The sequence below is a fragment of the Microtus pennsylvanicus genome, chromosome 8 (assembly GCF_037038515.1).
Source record: "Microtus pennsylvanicus isolate mMicPen1 chromosome 8, mMicPen1.hap1, whole genome shotgun sequence".
Taxonomy (NCBI): domain Eukaryota; kingdom Metazoa; phylum Chordata; class Mammalia; order Rodentia; family Cricetidae; genus Microtus; species Microtus pennsylvanicus.
Window position 1 is genome coordinate 47187021 of NC_134586.1, and position 22028 is coordinate 47209048.

Consider the following 22028-nt stretch of genomic DNA (forward strand, 5'->3'; position numbering starts at 1 on the left):
AATCTACAAAATTGGAAAACTTAAAGGAAATGGACAATTTTTTGCATTAATATCACTTACCAAAATTAAATCAAGATCAGATAAGCAAATTAAATAGACCTATAACTGCTAAAGAAATAGAAACAGTTATCAAAAGTCTCCCAACCAAAAAAAAAAAAAAGCCTAGGATCAGATGGTTTTAGCACAGAATTCTACAAGATTTTCAAAGAAGAACAAATACCAATACTCCTCAAGTTGTTCCACACAATAGAAATAGAAGGAACATTGCCAAATTCTTTTTATGAGGCTACAATTACTCTGATACCCAAACCACATAAAGACATTACTAAGAAAGAGACTTATAGGCCAATGTCCTTAGTGAACATTGTTGCAAAAATACTCAATAAACTGCGGGCAAATTGAATCCAAGAACACATCAGAAAAATCATCCACTATGATCAAGTCAGCTTCATCTCCAAGATCCAGAAATGGTTGAACATATGAAAATCTGTCAGTGTAATCCACCTGATGTGGGAGTGTCATTTGTCTATCTGTTGCTTTCATTGGCTAATTAATAAAGAAAACTGCTTGGCCTGATAGGGCAGAATTTAGGTAGGTGGAGTAAACAGAACAGAATGCCGGGAGAAAGAAGCCGAGTCAGGCAGTTGCCATGATTCTCCTCTATGACACAGACGCAGGTTAAGATCTTCCCTGGTATGCTACCACTTCATGGTGCTACACAGATTATTAGAAATGGGTTAATCAAGATGTGAGAATTAGCCAATAAGAGGCTAGAACTAATGGGTCAAGCAGTGTTTAAAAGAATACAGACGCAGCCCTGCTGTTCCTTACTACATCTGCCGTATAAACAAACTGAAAAAAAAAACACACATGATCATCTCAGTAGATGCTGAAAAGGCTTTTGATAAATACAACATCCCTTCATGATAAAGGTCTTAGAGAAAGCAGGGCTACAAGGAACATACCTAAACATAATTAAGGCAAAATACAGCAAGCCAACATCAAACTAGATGGAGAGAAACTCAGAGTGATCCCACTGAAATCAGTAATAAGACAAGGTTATCAACTTTCTCCATATCTACTCAATATAGTACTTGAGGTTCTAGCTAGAGCAATAACACAACAGAAGGAGATCAAGGGGATACAATTCAGAAAAAAAGTCAAACTCTTACTATTTGCTGATGATATGATAGTTTATGTAAGGGACTCCAAAAATTCTACCAAGAAACTTCAACAACTCATAAACACCTTCACTAATGTAGCAGGATACAAGATTAACAACAACAACAAAAAAGTAGCCCTCCTTTACACAGATGATAAATGGGCTAGGAAAGAAATCAGAGAAACATTACCCTTCACAATAGCCACAACTAACATAAAATATCTTGTAGTAACTCTAACCTGTGGGGGCCAGCCATGATAAGCTAAGTATGGGCAGGTCACCCAAAGGAAGTTGTTTACTTCCAACCATTATCACCTGCCAGAATAGAACTTGGCCATCTATAAATTTAATAAGTGACTTGAGCCTCAGTAGTTTACCCTGAAGCAATGCCTGGTTGCAGGAGCAACCATAAGTTGAGATTACCCAACCTCCACCCAAGAACAGACCATTCAAAAAAATTGCCTGGCATTCCAAATGCTGTAGATAAGATCACCTGCCAAAACACACTCACCAGGACACCCCTAGACAAATGTCAGCCAATCAGGAGTCTTGAACCTCAGAGACCCCTCACCCCCACCTTCACTACTATAAAAACACTATTCTAATTGAGCTCAGGGTTCTCCGGTTATTCCAATATGTTGGACATGTGAAGCGACCGAGTTTGCAAACTTGATTAAAATAAAGGCTCTTTGCTTTTACATACGGGACTTGGTCTCCTTGTTGGCTTTTGTGGGAACTTCACAGATTTGGGCATAACATAACCAAACAAGTGGAATACCTGTATGACAAGAACTTTTAATCATTGAAGAAAGAAATTGGAGAAGACACCAGAAAATGGAAAGATCTCCTATATTCTTGGGTAGCTAGAATTAACATAGTAAAAATGGCAATCTTACCAAAAGCAATCTACAGATTCAATACATTACCCATCAAAATCCCAGTAAAGTTCTTCACAGACCTCTAAAGAATAATACTTAACTTCATATGGAAAAACAAAATACCAAGGATAGCCAAAACAATCCTGTACAATAAAGGAACTTCTGGAGGCATCACAATCCCCGACTTCAAACTTTACTGCAGAGCTATAGTACTGAAAACAGCCTGGCATTGGCATAAAAACAAACAGGAGAACCATGGAACTGAATCAAAGACCCGGATATTAATTCACACACCTACAAACACCTGATTTTTGACAAAGAAGCATAAAATATAAAATGCAAAAAAGAAAGCATATTCAACAAATGGTTGTGACATAACTGAATATCAACATGTAGAAGAATAAAAATCTATGTAGAAAATGAATATCTATCGCCATGCACAAACTCAAGTTCAAATGGATCAAACCTCAACAACAACAAAAACAACCACACTGAACCTCGTAGAAGAGAAAGTGGAAGTACACTTGAAGGCATTGGCACAGGAGACCACTTCCTAAATATAACCTCAGTAGCACAGACACTGAAAGAAACAATTAACAAATGGAACCTTCTGAAACTGAGAAGCTTCCGTAAAGCAAAGAACATGGTCAACAATACAAATCAGCAGCTTACAGAATGGAAAAATATCCTCACCAACCCCACATAGGACAGAGGTCTGTACTTCAAAATATACAAAGAACTCAAGAAATTGGTCATCAAAAGCACAAATAAGCCAATAAAAAAATTGGGTATAGACCCGAATAGATGAACTCTCAAGAGAGGAATATAAAATGGCTGAAAGACACTCAAGAAAATGTTCAACATCCTTAGCCATCAGAGAAATGCAAATCAAAACAACTCTGAGATTCCATCTTACACCTGTAAGAATGGCCAAGATGAAAAACACTGGTGACAACTCATGCTGGAGAGGGTGTGGGGAAAAGGGAACACTTCTGCATTGCTGGTGGGAGTGCAAGCTGGTACAGTCCCTTTGGATGTCAGTGTGGTGATTTCTCAGAAAATTAGGAAACAACCTTCCTCAAGATTCAGCAATACTACTTTTGGGTATATATCCAAAGGATGCTCAATCATACCACAAGGATCTGTTTTCAGCTATGTTCATAGCAACATTGTTTATCATAGCCAGAACCTGGGAACAACCTAAATGCCTCTCGACTGAAGAAGGATAAGGAAAATGTGATACATTTACACAATGGAGTACTACACAGCATAAAAAAATAACGACATCTTGAAATTTGTAGGCAAATGGATGGATCTAGAGCCAGAAAGACAAATATCATATGTACTCACTCATAAGCGGCTTTTAGGCATAAAGTAAAGAAAAAAGCAGCCTACAATTCACAATCCTAGAGAATCAGGACAAGAAAGAGGACCCATGGATCTAATATACATGGAAAGTAGGAAAAGACAAGATCTCATGAGTAAATTCAGAGCATAGGGATTATGGGAGAGGGTAGAGGGGAGGGAAGATGAAGGAAGGGAAGTGGAGAAAAAACATATGTAGCTCAATAAAAACAGTGCAAAACAAAAGGTAGATAGGTACCTAGCTCAATAATAAGATTCTTGTTTAGTATGTGCAGAATACTGGGTTTCATCCGCTGTTTCCTCACTGTCTTTTTCACCAAAATGGTTCTCAAAATAGAATTTAAAATCTTCACCTAGCCTTCCTTTTCTCCTTGATCCTTCCCTCTCCTTCCCTCACTCCCTTTGTCCATTCCTCCCTCAGAGACAAGCTTGGCTTGCCAGGAGAGATATGAGGCCAAGCTGGAGGTTAGAGTATCTGCAAGGGTCTCAAATGAACATGTTGGGGCTTGTGAGTCACAGGTTGGCTTTGGGGCTCTTTTCTGAGAGCATGGGGCGCCCTAGATGGATCGTGCTGAGCCTGCAAAAATCCTGTAAGTGGCCACCATATTATCTTCTCGCAGCTGTTTTGGGGTATGTGTGCGGTCTCCTCATTTCTCCTGCATACAGTGTTCTTATCAATCAGGAACCTGCTATTTCTGGTTGAAAGCAGGCAGTGTATTTGGTCTAAATATTTATGAAATGCTGAGCCTCGTGAGCAAGACGTATTTTGTTTTTAATGAGCAAATGACTCCGAATTGTTTGAAGTTATTAAAAGACAAATTACTGTGTGCTACCATGGAACATGGACAGAGAAAGTAGAATTCTGTATTAAGCATTTTATTTACAGTCTAATCCACAGCAATCTGATTCTAAACAAGATGATTTAATTTCTCTGAAAGTCTTAAAACATAAGAATTGTATTTATTTATGGACACCCATTAAGGGGATTGTAATGAAGTCAGAGAGCCTATCTAGTTGCTTCAGGGACAGCTCTTTGAATTCCTAAGGAGACCCAACACGGATGTGTGAGAGGTGACAGATTGTTCTGTCTGCCCCCAAGACACTTCCAGTTGGCTGCAAAGCCAGTTACAGGTCATTCGTAAATCGCTTTTCTCAGACAGGATTTTAAAACTGTTTAGCTAATATTTTTTTGTTTTGGAAAAATCTTGAAAACTAAAAAATAGTAAAGAAAACTCCTGTCGAATCTTTTCTGTCAGAGGCAAACCCTGTTAATTCGTTGTTTTCTGATCTTTCTTGCAGTGTGTTTTTAGATGCTTACGGATTACTGCAGGTTAATTCTCCTGTCTTGCTTCTTTCATGTCACATCAGAATCATCTCCATTTCTAGATTAATTCTTAATGAGTACAAAATATCCCTTTGTCAGGCTGGACTGTCGTTCACTTGTTTCTGTTCCAGTTTTGATTGATGGTTTAGGTAAAACAGATTCCTAAGAATGTATTCGTTTTGTGTCTCAAATCATCTTGTACACATCAATGTGAATATAAAACATAACTGGAATACAGATTCTTAGCATTATTTTTCTCTCTGCTATGTATCTGAGTCTTTGCTGTTCTCCGTGAACTGCAGGGGAGTGCACTGGATATGGTTTCTTCCTGTGTGTCCAGTGACTGGTCATATTGCTACTACTCTGAAATTGCTTAACAAAGAACACCCTGCCAATCCAGGAAAGCAGTTTGGTTCTAATTTGGAGAGCCTTTCTGTTTGCCTTTGAAAGTCTGAGACAGTATCATTCCTCGTTCTTAGAACTTAGGATTGCTCTGATTTCTTAAAGTGTGTGTATTTCTTATTTTGCCTTAAAAAAATGAAGTCCTTATAGAAGGTCTCTTTAAGGTACCTCAGTTTCCCTCTGTCAACACAGGCGCTTGAACATACTGAAAGCAAAAGCTTTGGGTCTTGTTGGAAATGTTGCTTAAGGTTTTGTTCCAGCCAATGCTCTCTGGCTCATGAGCATGGGGAAGGAGCCTTGCAGTGGGTCAGAGAAGGCTGGAAGCTGAGCTTCCAGCTGTCATATCCTGAACCTTTGTCACACTAAGGCTGCTCCCTCTTTACATCAGGAATGTATTCCTGGCACTCGGGGATCTTGCATGAAAATGTTAGCCAGAGCTGTTTCCTATTATGCTAGAGGAAATCTTGTGTGTTCCGGTTGAATGGATATGCAAAATACCAGCTAAATGGCAGAAGTAAGCAAATTGTGGCACTTGGACCAAGCCTTCCCTTTCGATGACTTGTTTTTTTTTTTTTAATAAAGTTTTATTGCAAAATAGCTGTACTGATTTATTTCTACCGTGTTTCTGGTTGTTCCTTACTGGAATGGCACAGTTGAGCAGTTTTCAGAGAGGATACCTGGCCGCAAATCCCAAGAAACTCACTGTATTTGGTTTTTCTTTGATGGAAAAAAAGGTGGCCAAATCTTTGTCTATCTGTCTGTCTATCTATCATCTGTATAAGACAGGCTTTCTTTATGCAGTTCTGGTTGGCCTGAAACTCATAAAGATCTTCCTGCCTCTGCCTCCAGAATGCTGGAATCCAAGGCATGAGTCACCGCATCTAATTCATTCTTAAATGTGAGTAAAATGTAGTTTTATGCCTTCAATATATTAACAGTGAAGATGTAGAAAATGATTACTCCACAAGAGCCTGAATGGATATTTGCCTTTTATTGAAATGGTCTTTTTAAAGTCACCTAGAACTTGTGAAATCCCTCTTCCTTGTTTCTTGCTTCTCCTTATCTCTGTAGATCTTCCTGACTGTCTCTGCTCTGAGCATCTGAAGATTTCCCTCCTGATGTAGTGAAAGTGGTATTTGAATTAGGTAGATATCATTCAGTGTTTTTTTTTTTCTTCAAGCAAAGCTTAAACAACATGTTCAGGAGGTGTATGTTCCCTGAAAGTTTGTCTGTGAAAGGCAGGTGTACTCAGCTGGGCTCACAGCTGGAGCAGTTGTGTGGTGGTGGGAGCCCGCATTTCACTTTGTAGAAGGCTCTGTTCTCATCTACCCAAGAGAACCATACTGGCTGGCTTATATAAAGATGAGGTGAGGTGATACATGTCTAGTACATCTTAAGAATATGATGGCTGTTGGTTCTTTCTTCTTTCTAATCCTTAGTTGGCCAGAGGAGCCAGTAACAGCAACCACAGAGTATCTTTAGGGGCTTTCCATTGGTTGCATTTGTCAGTTGGTAGTGCTTTCCTTACATAGGGCTGTCCAGAGATTGAAGGTGAAGCCAAGGAGATGTTATAGTTGTGTTACAGTGGTAGGTGTGGGGGCAACAAGTACAAGGCCCTGGGTTTCGTTCTTACAAGGAGAGGGAAGATAAAATAATAATGGGGATGGGAGGGAAGGAAGGCAGACAAAAAAAAATTAACGTTGGTCGTATAGCATTTGCTAGCTTATAGAAGATCCAGAGTTTAGTGTTAGCCAGTGAAGAGAAAGGGGGAGGGAAGGAAGGAAGGAAGAAGGAAAAGAATGGGGGATATAAAGAAGAGGAAAAAGGGGAAGAAGGAAGAGGAAGACCAAATAGAGAGGCAGAGTGAAAAGAAAGGGAGAGGGAAAAGAAGAGAAAATAGGTGTGGAGATACATATGAATAAATGAATGATTGAATGAATGTTAATCATGCCATAAAGTTCAGAGAGGTAGCATAGAACTTACTTAGCAATCATCAGAACCCAGAATAAAGAAATAAAAAGATTGTTCAGGCACTACTGGTCCTGGTCACAAACATTACTGGATCTGAGAGACTTCACCCAGTGCTTTCTGCTTCCCAGGCGCCCTCAAGTTGCCACTAATTTTTGAGGATGGAGTAAAGGTGCTGAACACGTCTCTGTTCTGTGTATCCTTTCGTGGTCTGAGTTGAAGACTTCGTGAAATGATCTGCATGTACTTGAGGGCCCTGGATTTAAGACATCATATAATACTACTCCCCTCAGTTGGTAGGAAGTCCCACCGTCTCTAGACCTTCAATCAATGGATAAGAGAGGGCCTTATGCATAGTGAGGAGTCCTGAGAGTCAGAAGGTGTTACAGCCTACTTCGCTCTGTTTGGCCCAGGACTTGGTGACAACATAGCTGGCAAGGGGACAAGGCACCCAACCCAGCTTTCTGCTTAGAACAAGAACTGGATCTGATGAGCACCTAGCCAGTCACAGCTACAAACGGACAGTATTTGCCAGGTCTTGATGGGGCAGCAATGACTTCCTGGAAGTGCAGAGAATGGAGATGCTGGCACTGGGTGCCCGCCTTCTGTAGTTGCCCCCGGAAATAGCAGCAGTCGGAGAGTCAGGCTACTTGGGACTGGCACTGGATACTTGTTGAAATGTGCTTACAAACCAGCCGGCCATCTAAATCTGCTCCCCACACGTGGTGCGCTGTTTAGGTATCATGGCCCTTCTAGAATTATAGGTCTGTCTTGGGCAGTGAGTCCACGAGTACGTACTTTTAAGCACTGCTGCATGTAATAACACTCTCATTCCCAAAGTGATCTATGTGGGCTCAGACTTGTTTTGCTATTTTATAAAAATCCAAAGTCATATGCAGTATTCAGTAGGATTCTTTATCCTGAGTGGCAGACAGCATTTGTTGAAATATTTAATTTGAATTGCACATTCTGTGATGAACCACATTGGGAGTAGCACTGGTTTTATCATTCCTTTAATAGATGTGGGCCTACCTTTTAAAAAAGTTATTCATTTTAAATTATTATATGAATATTTTAGGATTATAATCATCATAAAATGAAAGAAAATTTGTCAGACCAAAATAGAAATTTAATTTAAGATAGAAACTGATTACAAGTTTTAGTTAGGACTAGAAACACGTAGAAAAGGGTATTTTTAAACCCTGCAACTATACAGTTTTGTTAACAGTTCAGAAAAACCGCAGATGTGTTTATTGGTGCCCTGGTTCATCATGTTTGAGTCAGACTAGTCAAAGAACAAACTTCTGTATGGTTGAAAAGCGTACTAAACCTTTGTGTCATCCACGGAGAAATGAACTTAAAACTCTGCACTTAGAGTCCCCGAGAAAACAGCAAATGGAGGAAAAGATAAACCTCAATACACTGACCCAGCCACACCCCAAAGGATCCCAGGCCCAACAGAGATGATTTGGAAGTCCTGGCTCATTGCTGCTCTGTTCACAGTAGCCCAGACACAAAACCTGCCTAGATTCTTACCAGTAGACAGTTGGGTAAAGACGGTGTGGTGTTCATGTGTGGCGGAGTTTTATTCTTCTGTTAGGAAAGAAAGAAACCATGCCACTTGCAGGATAAGGATCTAAGCTGGGGGTCATCCTGTTAAGTGAGAGAAGCCAGACCCAGAGAAACGAATACCTCATGCTTCCTCACATGTGGAATTTAGGTTCACGCAAGCAGAACACAGGAGCAAGGGGGAAGCTTTTAAAGTGGGCAGGAGAGTGTAATGGGTGAATGCAAGCAACAAATGGTGATATGTAGGTGTGAAAATGTCATAGGAAACCCCGTTATTTCATTATATAAAGTGACACCCCATTCTGAAGATTTCTAAGGTTTGCATGAGGCAGAAGGCACTCCTGGCTAGCACTTTTGTGCTGAAGTTAAAGTGGCCATGGTCAGAGCAGTCAAGCTGATCCATAGGCTTGTGTGTTTCTAACATTCCCTTCCCATTTGTTGACCTTCATAGCACTTCCTCCCACCTGTCACTTTGTCCTGGGTGGTACTTGAAGCAGGAAAAACATTGACCAGGTTTATTTTCCAGTCAACTCTTGCTTATTTTTCCTCTGGTGGCCCTTTGTTTCTGTGGGGCTCAAATTTACTATTCATGAGACCCATTTTAATCAATGACCGTATCAGACAAATGGAAGCTAAGCACTGGTTAGTATGGTGGAAATAAACATGGGCTCTCATTAATGGTGCTGTCTGAATAATGAGTTGAGCGTGGTGTCCTGAGCCACACTGAGAGCAAAGCGCAGGCTCCTCACTGGAACGACAGGCTGACAGCCACATCTAGGAGTATAGTCATTAGTGTGCCCCGCCATCAATGTCATGGTACTGTGTCAAATTAGTTAGTGTCCCCTTAGCCGAGAAGCTGGACCTACAAATTATCCTCCCACATCCCTGGAAGTCGTGTTTGCGAAACCCCGCGATCAAGTGTGAGCAAATTACTAACACGGCTCATAAATTAACTAGTTTACAGGCTTATAACATTTTACAAGTAGATAATAAAGGGCCCCAAAGTTCCCCAATGGCTCTGCCCTGGTGTGAGGACTGAGACAAGCTGACTTTCCCTTGAGGCGTGTGAAGCTGATCCTTAGAAGAGAGGCACAGCTCTTAGGGTCTCAGTCAGTGCTGGGTGATGCTCGCCCACAAGTGTACTTCTCTTGAAGACAACATAATGAACTTCATTATCTCATTATGCTGATGAATCCATGACAATGGTCGTTGCTCATGGTGGCAGTCATTCCTTAGGAGTTTACATCTGAATGATCACTGCTTATCCAATGGAAATGTTCTTTTAAAATATTTTTGGCATTCTTATGCCTTGAGAAGAATGATGACCACATAGCCTACCTTAGGAGAAATAGGGTTTGTGTGTGCGCCCATCATCATGTATGAAGAGGTCAAGGTCAGGTGTCATCCACAAATGCTTCCCACATTTTTTTTCTAGGATGGGGCTCTGAACCCAGGGCTCACTGGTTAGGCTAAGGCCAGCAAACTGCACAGACCTTCTTTCTCTGCCTCACCAGCCCTGGGATTACAAGTATACCCCTTCAAACTTCCTCTTTTTTTTTCTTAAGTGGTTTCTAGGGATTGAATACAGGTCCTCATGCTTTCATAACAAGCACTTTTTGCCTGGGTCATCTCCCAAGCCTCAGAACAAAGATGTTCACACTTGTCTGGCTTGAACAGTCTACGTTTTGCAGGCAGAAAGCTCAGACACCAGTCTGAGCTAATCTGAATCTGGAAGAGATACCCACTCAGAACGTCATCTCTGAACTCCCCTTTTGTTCTGCTTGACACACAACCCACATGGTTTCCAGAGACATGTGACTATTCAAATCATAAATCTTCATACATCTTTTCAGTTTCAACTTCTCTGCTTGATTAATCTGAAAATTGGGTACAGTCACCAAATGCTTCCTGAGCATAGTGTGGGAAGAGAACACATTCATACCCCTGAAGGACTTGCACTGGGCCCTCATTCTGCTTGTTTGTTTTTTTCTTAGAGCATTCTTTCTGTAGGCTCCACAGCAGTAGAGGTAGCATAGTCACCTCAAGGCTTCTGCCTGGGTGACAGGGGAGACAGTGACTGACATCTAATCTTACACATTCAGAAAGCACTCAGAGGGGAATTGACTGCCCCATCAGCAAAGTTGGAAAACTCAGAACCCCACTTGGTAAATAGTATACTCAAAACTCAACCAGACCCACCGAAGCCCACGGCTTTAGTACGCATACTTACTGTCTGTGACAAGACTGTCCTGGCCTCCACTGGTATCTGAAGTGCCATTGATAAAATGAGAGATGAGACAATGTGTCTGGCTGGCAGGAAGGAGTTACCCTGCCTTTTCAGGGTGCCTATGTCTGGAGGGTGTAGGTTTCCTCCCGGCCTCATCTACAGGGCACCTGAAGCCAGGTTAATCCCAAATCTGAAGTGAAATCTTCATTTTGGATGGATGTGTCTTCTTGCTCTTGCTTCTTGGGACATGTTAGCATTATAATTCGGAGAATGGATCCTAAGAATGTGGCTCCAGAGATAGTGCTGTCTGTAAAGTGCTCATCCCATGAGAAGAGACCATGTGTTCAAATTTTTGGCACACACGTAAAACAGTGGCAAGGGTCACTCATCCCAGAGTTGGGGAAATGGAGACAGCCCGGTCCCTGGGACTTGCTGGCCAGTTAGTCTAGCTGAATGGGTAAGCTCTGGGTTCAGTGACAGACCATGCTTCCCAAATAATGTGGAATTGAGGAAGTTCTCTCAATCTGACATTTAAACTTCACATACATCATACATGCACACATGTAGAAACACACACACACACACCAAAAGAAAAGAGAAAATAAAAAAGAAGACACTCATGAACACTTAAGGGAACCAGACTCCCTCATGGGGTGTCTCTGCCCTCAAGAGTGACAGCTGCATTCAATTTAATATTTTTTAATTTCCTGATTCTAGAAGGGAAGGGAGAATATTGGGGCTAATTTTGTGTGTGAAGAAAGAAGCCCAAGGAAGCATCCAAAGCCCCTGGCCCTAACCCTTCTCTCTTTTTTCCTCTAGGGTCCTTCTGTGTGTTGCAGTCTTGTGGCAATCTGCAGGCCCCCTGCCAGTGACCCCAGGCTTTTTATGGCTGTGAGACTTATTGAAAGCTCAGGGTAAGTGACCAATGTCTGTGTCAACAAGGGGTGGAGAGAAAATTATGGGCCACCTGTCCCAGAATCAGGCACGAGTTCCAAAGCTGGCAGGCTCTTGTATGCTGTCACTTTCTGTGACAGTTGTGTGATTTTTAATCATGGGTGTCTGCAGGGCTGGGGATGGTGGTTCACTGGTTAAAGTGCTTGCCTTGCCAGCATGATGGCCTGAGATTAATCCTGTGCTCCGCTCCCCCCGCAAAAGCCAGATAGGCACTTATCATTGAAGCACTGATAGGTGAGTCTGGTGGCTTGCTGAGTTCTAGGTCCCCTGAGAGACCCTACCTCATAGAACAAGGTGAATGACTCCTGGGGATTGACACCCTTGGTCTTCACACATGTCCATACATGTGCATATGTACCTACACAAACATGCACATACATGTGCACACACATTCATACCCCAAAGGAACAAACTAGAAGAAATCCCATTTGTACCTGGTCATGGGTCATTGCTGCAACATGTCCAAATGCAGAGATGGCTCAGGTTGTTTCACAAGGGCCAAGGGTGACTCTAGTTACCCTCCTGGGCCACAGACAGTGTCTGTGGCAGTTAGGCACTCTTGCTGTTGGTTAGCAGAATTAACCATGAGTACTTGAAAAAAATGAGGACCAGAGAGATGGCTCAGAGGTTAAGAACACTGCCTGTTCTTCCAGATGATTTGAGTTCAATTCCCAGCAACCACATAGTTGCTTACAACTATCTATAATGAGATCTGATGTCTTCTTCTGGCCCGCAGGTATGCATGCAGAGAGAACACTGTGTAGATAGAGCACTGTATCTGTAAATAAATAATTTTTTAAAAAGAAAAAAAGAGTTAACATTAAAAAATGAGTGGGGTTGCTATGTCCCTGTGAATATTATATACACAAATAAACATGGAGCTATATTGATCTGAGGGCTTTGGTTTGCTCCCCCATCCTCTGATACATCAAGGTTGGGGTACCATCCATGAACTTGACAGCTCACAGGGTACTAGTCTCTCTGACCTTGAGCAAAGTATAAATGTAGAAGAAATAGGGATTTGAAATGCCTTCCCTTCCAACCTGGCAGGAGACTGGCAGGCCAAAGCGCGGTGGACTGTATGTGAATGGCTGCCTCCCATGGGAGGAGAAAGCCTTTCCATCTTTCTGGCTCCCCTGTCACCTTCGCTTTCATTTGCTAACTCAGGGTAGTGGAATGTTCTTTTATTTTGTGAGTCATGTGGTCTCTGAGCTGCGTCTGTGTTACACTTGATGGACACGCTGTTGAAATATCTCTTTAGTATCAAATATGGATGAAGGGATACACGAGTAGATTATGGCAGGCTAAAGATCAAATGCCAATGAAGAGTGATTAAATTTCCTTTAATCATCAGAATCTGAGAGGGCTTTAAGATCTTCCACCTTTAATATAGGCCTTAATAAATAATAATGCTTTGAATGCCTGCACTATGTTTGAATTTCACAAGTCTTGCATGTCAAAACATATAGACAGGCTCAGCAAATATGCTTCTCTAGACCAGCAGTACTAATTAAGAAGGGAAGTCAGGGTTAAACAAACAGGGTTAAGAATAGAAGGTGGGAACTGGAAGCCCAATTTGTGGATTTTCCTAGGGTTTTTGTCCTCCCAGAAAATGGCAGTGCAGTCTGAAGGGGTGTTTTGTTTTCGCTGTCTTATTTGCAAATGACCACCCCAGAACAGATGCTCCTGGAGGGAGGTGTGCAAATCTACTGTGTGTTCTCTGTCTTAAAGCACACGTGGGGAGAGTAGTCTGTGTCTGCCGTCTTTCTGCTCTGCCTGCTCCATGGTATTAGTGCTGTCTTCCCTTGTGGTGGCTGCTGGGTCTCCAGCCATTGCTCCTAGATCCTGCAAGTAAGTGATGGAATCAAGAGATGTAAGTGGCCCTTCTAGCAGAGGCAGCCCTCTTCACGCAGCTTCCCTGAAGCCTCACTCATGCTGTCTCCTCCTTCTCTCTAGATTCCTGAGAAATGCAACCTTAGGTGTAGGACATGTGGTGCCCCAGAGGAACGTAAAGCAGGAGACGCGGGCAGTTGTCGGACTGCTCGTGTGGTTCCTCACACGACGTTGTACAGTTGCCCTGGGTCTTGTTGACTTACTCTGTGTTGACATTTCAGGGTGCCTGATTCTTAGCAAAGACTCCCCATGTTTCCTACAGAGCCATGCTGAGTCTGAGACTTGCAGTGGATCTTCCCCACCTCAGGTGTAAGAATTCTAAGTTCTGAATATTCAGATGAGTGTTCATTAGTGTGGTTTTGAGATTTTGTCCAGGTTAAGTCATGGTAGCCCAATGACATGGCCAACTCCTGCCATGCTCTCCCAGTTTATGGAGGAGACATGGTTGATGGCCCTACTTTCTTTCGTGTTTCTTACATAGACCTGAAGATGTGGCAGTCCATCTCCCGCCATGCCTTCCCATTGGCTGTGGAGCATGGCAGCTGATCTGTTCTTGCCCTGTAGCTCAGGCTGGTGTTATGCTCCACGTCCTTAAGTCTCAGTCTCCACAGTGCAGGAATTACACATACACCACAGTTTCCTGTCGCACTCTTCGTTTTAAAGGTGACAGGAAAGGCACAGGCATGATTCCTGGTGATGTTGACATGTTTATTTTCGTGTATTAAATGAACTATCGAATGGAAAGCAAGGAAGAGTGGGCTGAAGAAATTCTTGTTTGGTAAGAACACTTGCCTCAACCATAAGGACCTGAGTTCAGATCCCAGAAGTCATATAACAAACCAAGCATAGCTACATGTGTCTGCAACTCTAGAGCTGGGGTTTGCGAGTCAGTGAATCCTGACCCTGGCATGACAAGATCCGAATTCAGTGAGAAACTGTTTAAGTCAAGAAGGCAGAAGATCAAAGAGGAATACACCCATTGGCCATCTCTCGCCTCTACATGTGTGCTAGTGTGCTTCTCTTTCCCCTACAGGCACACACAAATATGTGCCACCAGCATATGCACCACCCAGATGTGGAAATGAGTACAGTTTTTTTGCTGTGTGCTGTCAGGTTCCACGTCTCAGACCCTTGGAAGTCCAAATGTCAAACAGAGCAGCAGCTCGCCATTAGAGCCCAAGGCATCTCCTCAGAACCTTGGAAATGGGGTATTCATGGCACTGAACCCTCACTTTGGCCATCTCCCTGGGGACCCATTTCTCCCAGTATTAGTCAGAGCTGGTTTCATCTGCCTGGCAGTAAAAGGAACCTTGTAGTGGCAGAAAGCCTTCTAGGCGGTTAAATGCATAATTGACATGTCAGTCCAAGTCTTCATGTTCTTATCTTTTGATGGAAAACTCACATTTGCATAGCTATAAATATCCATTCCTGTTAACACCTTTTACCTGCTCGGAGAGGGTGATAGGTTGCTGTATTGTTCCGTCGTGCCTGTGGTTGTCAGACATTCTTCATTACAGGCTTGTTACATAAAAGCCAAGGTGTAGAGACTGTCCCCTTCCACCTCCCCACATCACATAATTTCTGCAGGTATAATGTGAATATATATAATCTCATACTCTTACTGCCATGAGCCTTGGGTTAGGTAGGGCTGTATAAAGAATCAAAATTGTCATTTGTTAATTTATAGTTTATTTCATCTCAACATATAAAATAAAAGGATGCCATTAAAACATTTTCAATGGGGCTGAGAAATGGCTCAGTTGATAAGGTGCTTGCTGCATAAGCATGAAGATCCAAATTTAGGCCCTCAGTACCCATATAAAAGCTAGGCACAACTCTGGTCCCAGCAGGGAAAAGGCAAAAACAAGAGGATCACTGGATTCTGACCAACTGGTCTACCCAAGTCAGTGAGTTCCACATTGGGTGAGAGACCCTGCCTCAAAAAATAAGGTGGAGAGCAGTTGAGACAGACACCTGATATCAACTTCTGGTCTTTGCATATGTGTGTGCCCACATATTCATGAATGTATTGCATGCTCCCCCCCACACATTTCTTTTCCACATCTTCACATCCCCTAACCTCACCCGCAGGCACATGCACAAAACAAAATGGAAAAATGAAACACAATACAGTAGAAGATCTACCATGCTTTTTGAAAAAAGAAAAGGACAAAAATTCAACGAGTGCCAGCCACTAAAGGCAAGCAACAACGGAGAAAAACTTTGGTTCATCTGCTAACAGGCTTCAGAATAGCTAACACCCAGCTATTGAGATCTCTAAAAATAATCTAACACCCCTGTTTTCAAATATCATTTGAGAATGTAAAATAATAATTCTCGGAAGGGGAACTAGATTGCACACTGGGAATTGGGGTGAATTATGTTTGCACAGGAAAAGGGCCAGCCTGGACCCACCTCTTCTGCTCTCTCCAGGGCCCCAGGAGTGTCAGCAAGGAGGCCTTGGAGCAATGGCAAGTGTTTGCTTGAGTGTTTTTGAGTTTAGCTGCCCTGTGTGAGTCCAGCCAGGTGTTGTGGGTGCCAGGTGACTCTGGCTGAGAGTTGCTGGGACTGGAGTTCTCAGTACCAGCTTCTAGAACAGACTTTCTGTCCTGGTTCATCTGGTCGAGAGAGCCCAGGCTTCATCCTTGTCTTTCTGTGTCCCCAGTAGTTGTCTTGTGTGACACATCTCTTCTACATGGGCCTGCTTCCTGAATGTGGTCATTGCTTGGGACTCCTCCTCATGGAAATCATGCTGGGCATGTTGGGGTTTATATAGCAGTGTGGGACTAGAAGAGCTGGCCTGTGCACCTTTGTCCTATTCCCTAGCAATGTGTCATGTTTCTCCCTTGCAAAGTCCTGAGAGATGAATGTCGAAGTCTCCCTTTCTTTTTCCTCCCCAACCCCTGCTTGCCCCCATCCCTGTCATTGTTCCTATCTTTAAACCCCTCCCATTTCTGTCACTTTTGCTATCTCTGTCTCCATCTGTCTCTGTTTTAAGGTGGTTCTGGGGATGGAACCCAGGGCCTCTACCCCAAACTGCATCCCCAGCCCCTAAGATGTCTTTGCTTTTTCCCTCCTTGAATTTTCTAAGTTCATGAAAAATGTAATCACGAGGAGCTCGGCCCAGAACAGTTAAAAGAAACAGTGCAGCTTTTGAAGGCTGCCCCATTGCCACTGTCTTTACTGAGGGCCAGCTGTGTGTCAGGTGTGGTTCTAAGAATTGGACATTTATTCACTGAGAACAGCTCTGAGGCTTCTAAAAGTCCCCTTTTAAGATGAGGAAACTGAGTCACAGTGAAGTGCAAGTCTCCATGCATAAGTATGAGAGTGTGGATTCGAACCCAGACCCTATTTTGCTATTATCACTGGTTCATAACCACTACTCAGCTGGCCTTATCTGCTTCCCTCTTTTCTTGTAATATTGATATGCAGAGGTTTTATTTTAGCATGTGCCTGGCTGTTGTTATGAATTGCGGGACCATACCTGGAGCTTGTATGCTTGAATGCTTTATCTATACCCTTTTCATGCATTTAAGGTTGCACATATTTTATTTGTTTGCTTGTTTTGTTTTTGTTGCTAATATAGGACCTATGGGGAGTGAAGATGTGTCCTAGTATATTTGGGAACAAGCACATCCTCTGTCCCCAGTGGATGTGTCTGTTACATCTTTTGCGTTGTTTTGCTGTTCTAATTAACCTCACATCTGCAACCCTCATTTTATGTCGAGTTAGCCTCTGACCAGCCAACGATTGACTTGTTCCGCTCAATCACCTGTGTGAAAAAGTGGGGTTAGCTAGGGTGCCCTGCTTAGAGCACTGGTCCTCTACTTGGTGTGGTTTTGCAGCAAGCTGGGTCAGCACATCCTCCTGGCACCTGCAAGCACTCATCAGGGAAGCTCTTTATTGACCACCATAAAGGTATGGCCACTTAGAGTTAATCTCAGCTATCTTAAGAAAACCAGTAGAATTGTAGGTTCTCAAGCTCTAGTCATGGGCAGTGTTAGTAAATCAGGAGGCTGGAAGTAGCCAGGGACTGCAGCTGATCTCTTTCCACTGAAAAGGCTTTAAGTGTCTATATTTCCATGTTGACTCGGAGCAACATGTAGATGTGTGTAGCATATATGCATGTGAATATGTGTGTGTGTGTACATACATGTATATGAGAGTGAGGAGTATTTCTCAGTCACTGTCCATTTCATTCACTGACGTAGGTTTTCAGCCAAATCCCCAGAGGTCACTGATGGCCAGTCTGGTTAGAAAGCCATTGTCTTTGTCTTTCAAGCCTTGGAATTGACTGGGGGCGGGGGGGTCACCTGGCATTTGCATGGATTCTGGGGGTTTGAACTCCACTCCATGCGCTTAGACAGCAAGCACTGTAACAACTAGCAATATCCCCAGTGACACAGACCACTTTTAACACATCTCTGCCTTCCCACCCTGAGCCTCTCAGTTTTCAGCTCTCAGAGCCAAGTCAGTTGACTGTGACTGGCCAGTGTAGGCGAGGGCATTGAGTGGGCTTACAGTTTTCAAAAGTCAGATGATAGCATAAGCTTCAAGAGCATCTGGATCACGGGGCTCGGGGGTGCTCCTAGATTCCCACCCTAGACTTGTGGCTGTGCTCTGTTTTCTGGGGATACTTTCTGGCTAAATCATGACACCTTCCTGCAAATGTTATGGAAGACTCCAGCAGAAATAAATCTGTTCTTTTATATTTTCTTACATTTGCTATTTGTTGCATGAGTGTGTGAGTGTATTTGTATGAGCACGCATGCCATGGTACGACTGTGGAGATCATAGAACAACCTGCATGAGTTAATTCTCTATCTCCAGAGACTGAACTCAGGTGAAACCACCCTGCCAGCACAAGAAGAGTGTTGGGTCTCGTCAGTATCAGACAACTTGGGTTTCCTGTTGCTGTGATTTGTGTGTTGTGTAAACACATGTGGAGGTCAAAGGCTTTGAGACATGCTCTCTCCTTGGAACTTTGCCAGACAGCTTAGGCTAACTGGCAGCATAGCTCCAGAGATCTGCCTGTCTCGGCCTCCAGAATTCTGCGATTTCAAGTGTGCACCAACACACTTTTTCCATGAGTGTTGGGAGTCAAACTCAGGCATTCTTGCTTACAAGGCAGCAAGGTAGGCCCTTTACCAATATAGACTCTACCCCCCTCCTCCACCTGCCTTCTGTGATTGGTTCTGTGTGCATCTGGAATGCTAGGGCAGAACAAGACTAAGATGGGTCCCCTGCTCCTCTGTAAAGCAGTAGATGGTGTTTGCCCAGTATAAAGTAGTGATAGGTTTAGAAGGTAGACAGAATCCCAGGGAGCTAGACTCTATCTGCATATGTCAGGTGGCTCAGCTAGCCTGTCATGACCTGTCATCTCTGAGATGTTTCTTGTGACCTTGTCTGCCTAGTATTTGGACATCTCAAGTGACTTTCTTACCTGGAAAATGGGCCACACCTCAGAAATCTGACCATTCCTCTGTGTTCCAGCGGTTGGGATCCGCACTACTGTCTGCTTCCTTCTTCATACTTCTGCCCGGGGTATCCACCTCATGTCTGTCACCAGTATTCTGATGCAGGCCATTTCATTTCAAAATTCCACAGCAAGATCAGAATAAAAGGCATTGGTGGGCTGTATCTGTGTGGTTGAGAAGCACGTTGTTGTCAATGGGAGGCTTTAGGGAAGGAATGAGACTGTGGGGACTGGGAAGAAGGTGAACATGGATGTGCTTCTGAGGGGAATATCCATGTTGGTGGAGTTTCCAGGATTCAGCTCTCAGACTTGCAGTGAATTTCCCAGAGAAGCTGCCTTACATGACGGTTGATGTGTATCTTTTATAAACAGTTGATTTATTTTATGTATATGTATGCAGGCCTGCATGTATGTATATGCAGTAGATGCATGCCTACTTCTGAGAAGGCCAGAAGAGGGCATTAGATCCCCTGAAACTGTGAGCCACCTGATATGGGTGCTGGGAACTGAGCTGGGATTCTTTGCAGGAGCAACAAGCTCTTGTAACTGCTGAGCCATTTCTCCAGCCTGGAAAGCACACACATCTTTTTTCTTTTCTTTCTTTCTTTTTTTTTTTTAGGTTTTTCGAGACAGGGTTCCCTATCCCTGAACTAGCTCTTGTAGACCAGGCTGGCCTTGAACTCTCAGAGATCCACCTGCCTCTGCCTCCCGAGTGCTGGGATTAAAGGCGTGCACCACCACTGCCCGGCCAGCACACACAGCTCTCGAGTCTTCCTGGCCATATAAATGATGAGAACGAGAAGCTAATTTCAAAGGAGTTTATGGGCATCAGTGGCATGTATTCTGCTCCATCCGTCTACTAAATACTCTGTAAGTGAGGAGAAAACCTGCCTGGGTGTATTTCTGGTGAATTAAATTGCAGAATTAATTCCCAGCGTCTAACTCCCCTAAAAATTTCCAATGTTGAATATGTTTATGTAACACGCATCCTTTGACGAAAAATCTTCTGGACTGAGTTTCCTCATTCTTTACCTGAAGAGAACCTTCCCCAGGTGTTCGGGTTGATACAAGGCATTTTGTTTTGATCTTTTGTTGTTGTTGTTTTGTCTATTCTGATTTTTTTTTTGAGACAGGGTTTCTTTTTGTAGATTTGGAGCTTGTCCTAGAACTTTCTCTGTAGACTAGGCTGGCCTCAAACTCACAAAGATCTTCCTGGCTCTGCCTCTCAAGTGCTGGTAAAAAGTGTTTGTCACCACTGCTGGGTTCATTCTGATGTTTTGAAACAAAGTCTCACTATGTGACTCAGTCTGACCTCCAACTCTCAATCCTCCTGCCTCAGACTCTAGAGTCTGTACCAGTGTACCACCACCACACCCAGAGTGGAATATCAACACCTTTAACCACAGAGAATGCCCTGCGGTTGGTGCTTATGTATTCACTACTCCTTGCTATCAGAGGCATGGATGATTTTAAATCTTAGGGGTTATCAAAGGCTTAAAAATTTATTCAGTTATATGTCTATCGAACTAGTTGGTTTAAACATCTTTTTTTCATATGCCCTGGGTAGAATTTATTTTTTCTTTGCGCATGTTCCTTGCGTTCTAAAAATTTGAACCTATTAAGGATGGTGAGATTTAGCAAGGAACTCTTAACTCTACATGCTTTTAAGGCGTGCCTGAATTACTAATTTTCGTGTCTCTCATATCTTCTCCTTGGCCCAGGATCCATCCCCCTATCTGGATCTGTGAAAATGACTTGATTAATTAGGCAGTCTGTTAATTCTGATTACCCAGTTCTAACAGATCAGTGTCCAAGCATCACTGTGCGATTTGGATTAAAAAGCTCTTCATATTATCAAAACAAAATTTCCATCCACAGATAAGCATGGTGAACTATGTTACCTTAAAACAATGCATCTCCCAAGGGAGAAAACTTAAAGGATAAAAAAGTGATTTCACCCTCCCAAGTTATCATTATTTTTTTTATTGTGACATTCTGACGATTGTCTTTCACAGGGAATATCCTTAAAAGGATGGAATTTTCTTTTTAGGTTTGAAAATTACAGCCGACGCAGCCTGCCTGTGACCCGAGCGTGATGGATGCATTGTGTTTTCACCTCAGAGTAATTTAGCGCCATTGCGCGTGCTTATATGCCAGTTCTGACCACGCTGGCCTCTGATATTGGAGTCACTTGTAGAAGTGAACTTTGCCAGTGTGTGGGGGAGGGGTGAGTTTCATTAAGCCTGGCTCTCTTTCACAGCTGAAGGCGTTGATGGTTATTAAAGACCACTAGGCCACGCCGTCCCTTCTCCTCCTTTGCTAATGGCTTATTGCTAAGAATAATCCGGTATCACACAGAGTCTTGCTTCCTCCTCCTTCCCCTCTGCCTCCTTTTGGTCTTTTCTTGGTACGTAACTGTGTGGTAGAAAATGCGCAGGCAATGGCTCCTGAGCGGGTAAGAGCACTTGGCTACACCAGCATTTGGAATTGAGTTCAAATTTCCAGAACCAATGTAAAAAATAGTTGGCCATGGGTGCATGCACCTTTGACACCAGAATTGGGGTTGAGAGTGGGGGCATTCACAGAAGAATCCCTGGAGCAGGCTAGCCAGCCAACTTAGCAAAAGAAAGATCAATTCGGAAGCTGGTGTCTCAAGGGAATAAGACAGAGGCGTGCGAGATTCCCCCATACTGTATGTAGCTCATGTCTCTGTGCGTGTATTCCCCTGCCACACACGTATGTCCACATACCCTACACACACGTGCACAGTAAAAATGAAAAAAGTGAGCAGGCAAAGTCAATGCAAGAAT

The 22028-nt window shown here is 43.0% G+C and overlaps 1 protein-coding gene across 7 annotated transcripts in view; it reads left to right on the top strand.

Annotated features, from left to right (window-relative positions):
* Foxp1 (forkhead box P1) overlaps nt 1-22028 on the top strand; it is a 609381-nt gene that overhangs the window by 208636 nt on the left and 378717 nt on the right. For all 7 annotated transcript variants that reach the window (XM_075983344.1, XM_075983343.1, XM_075983358.1 and 4 more), the window contains one exon: nt 11715-11809. The gene's annotated coding sequence lies outside the window, so the exon portion shown is untranslated. The remainder of the gene's footprint in view (nt 1-11714; nt 11810-22028) is intronic.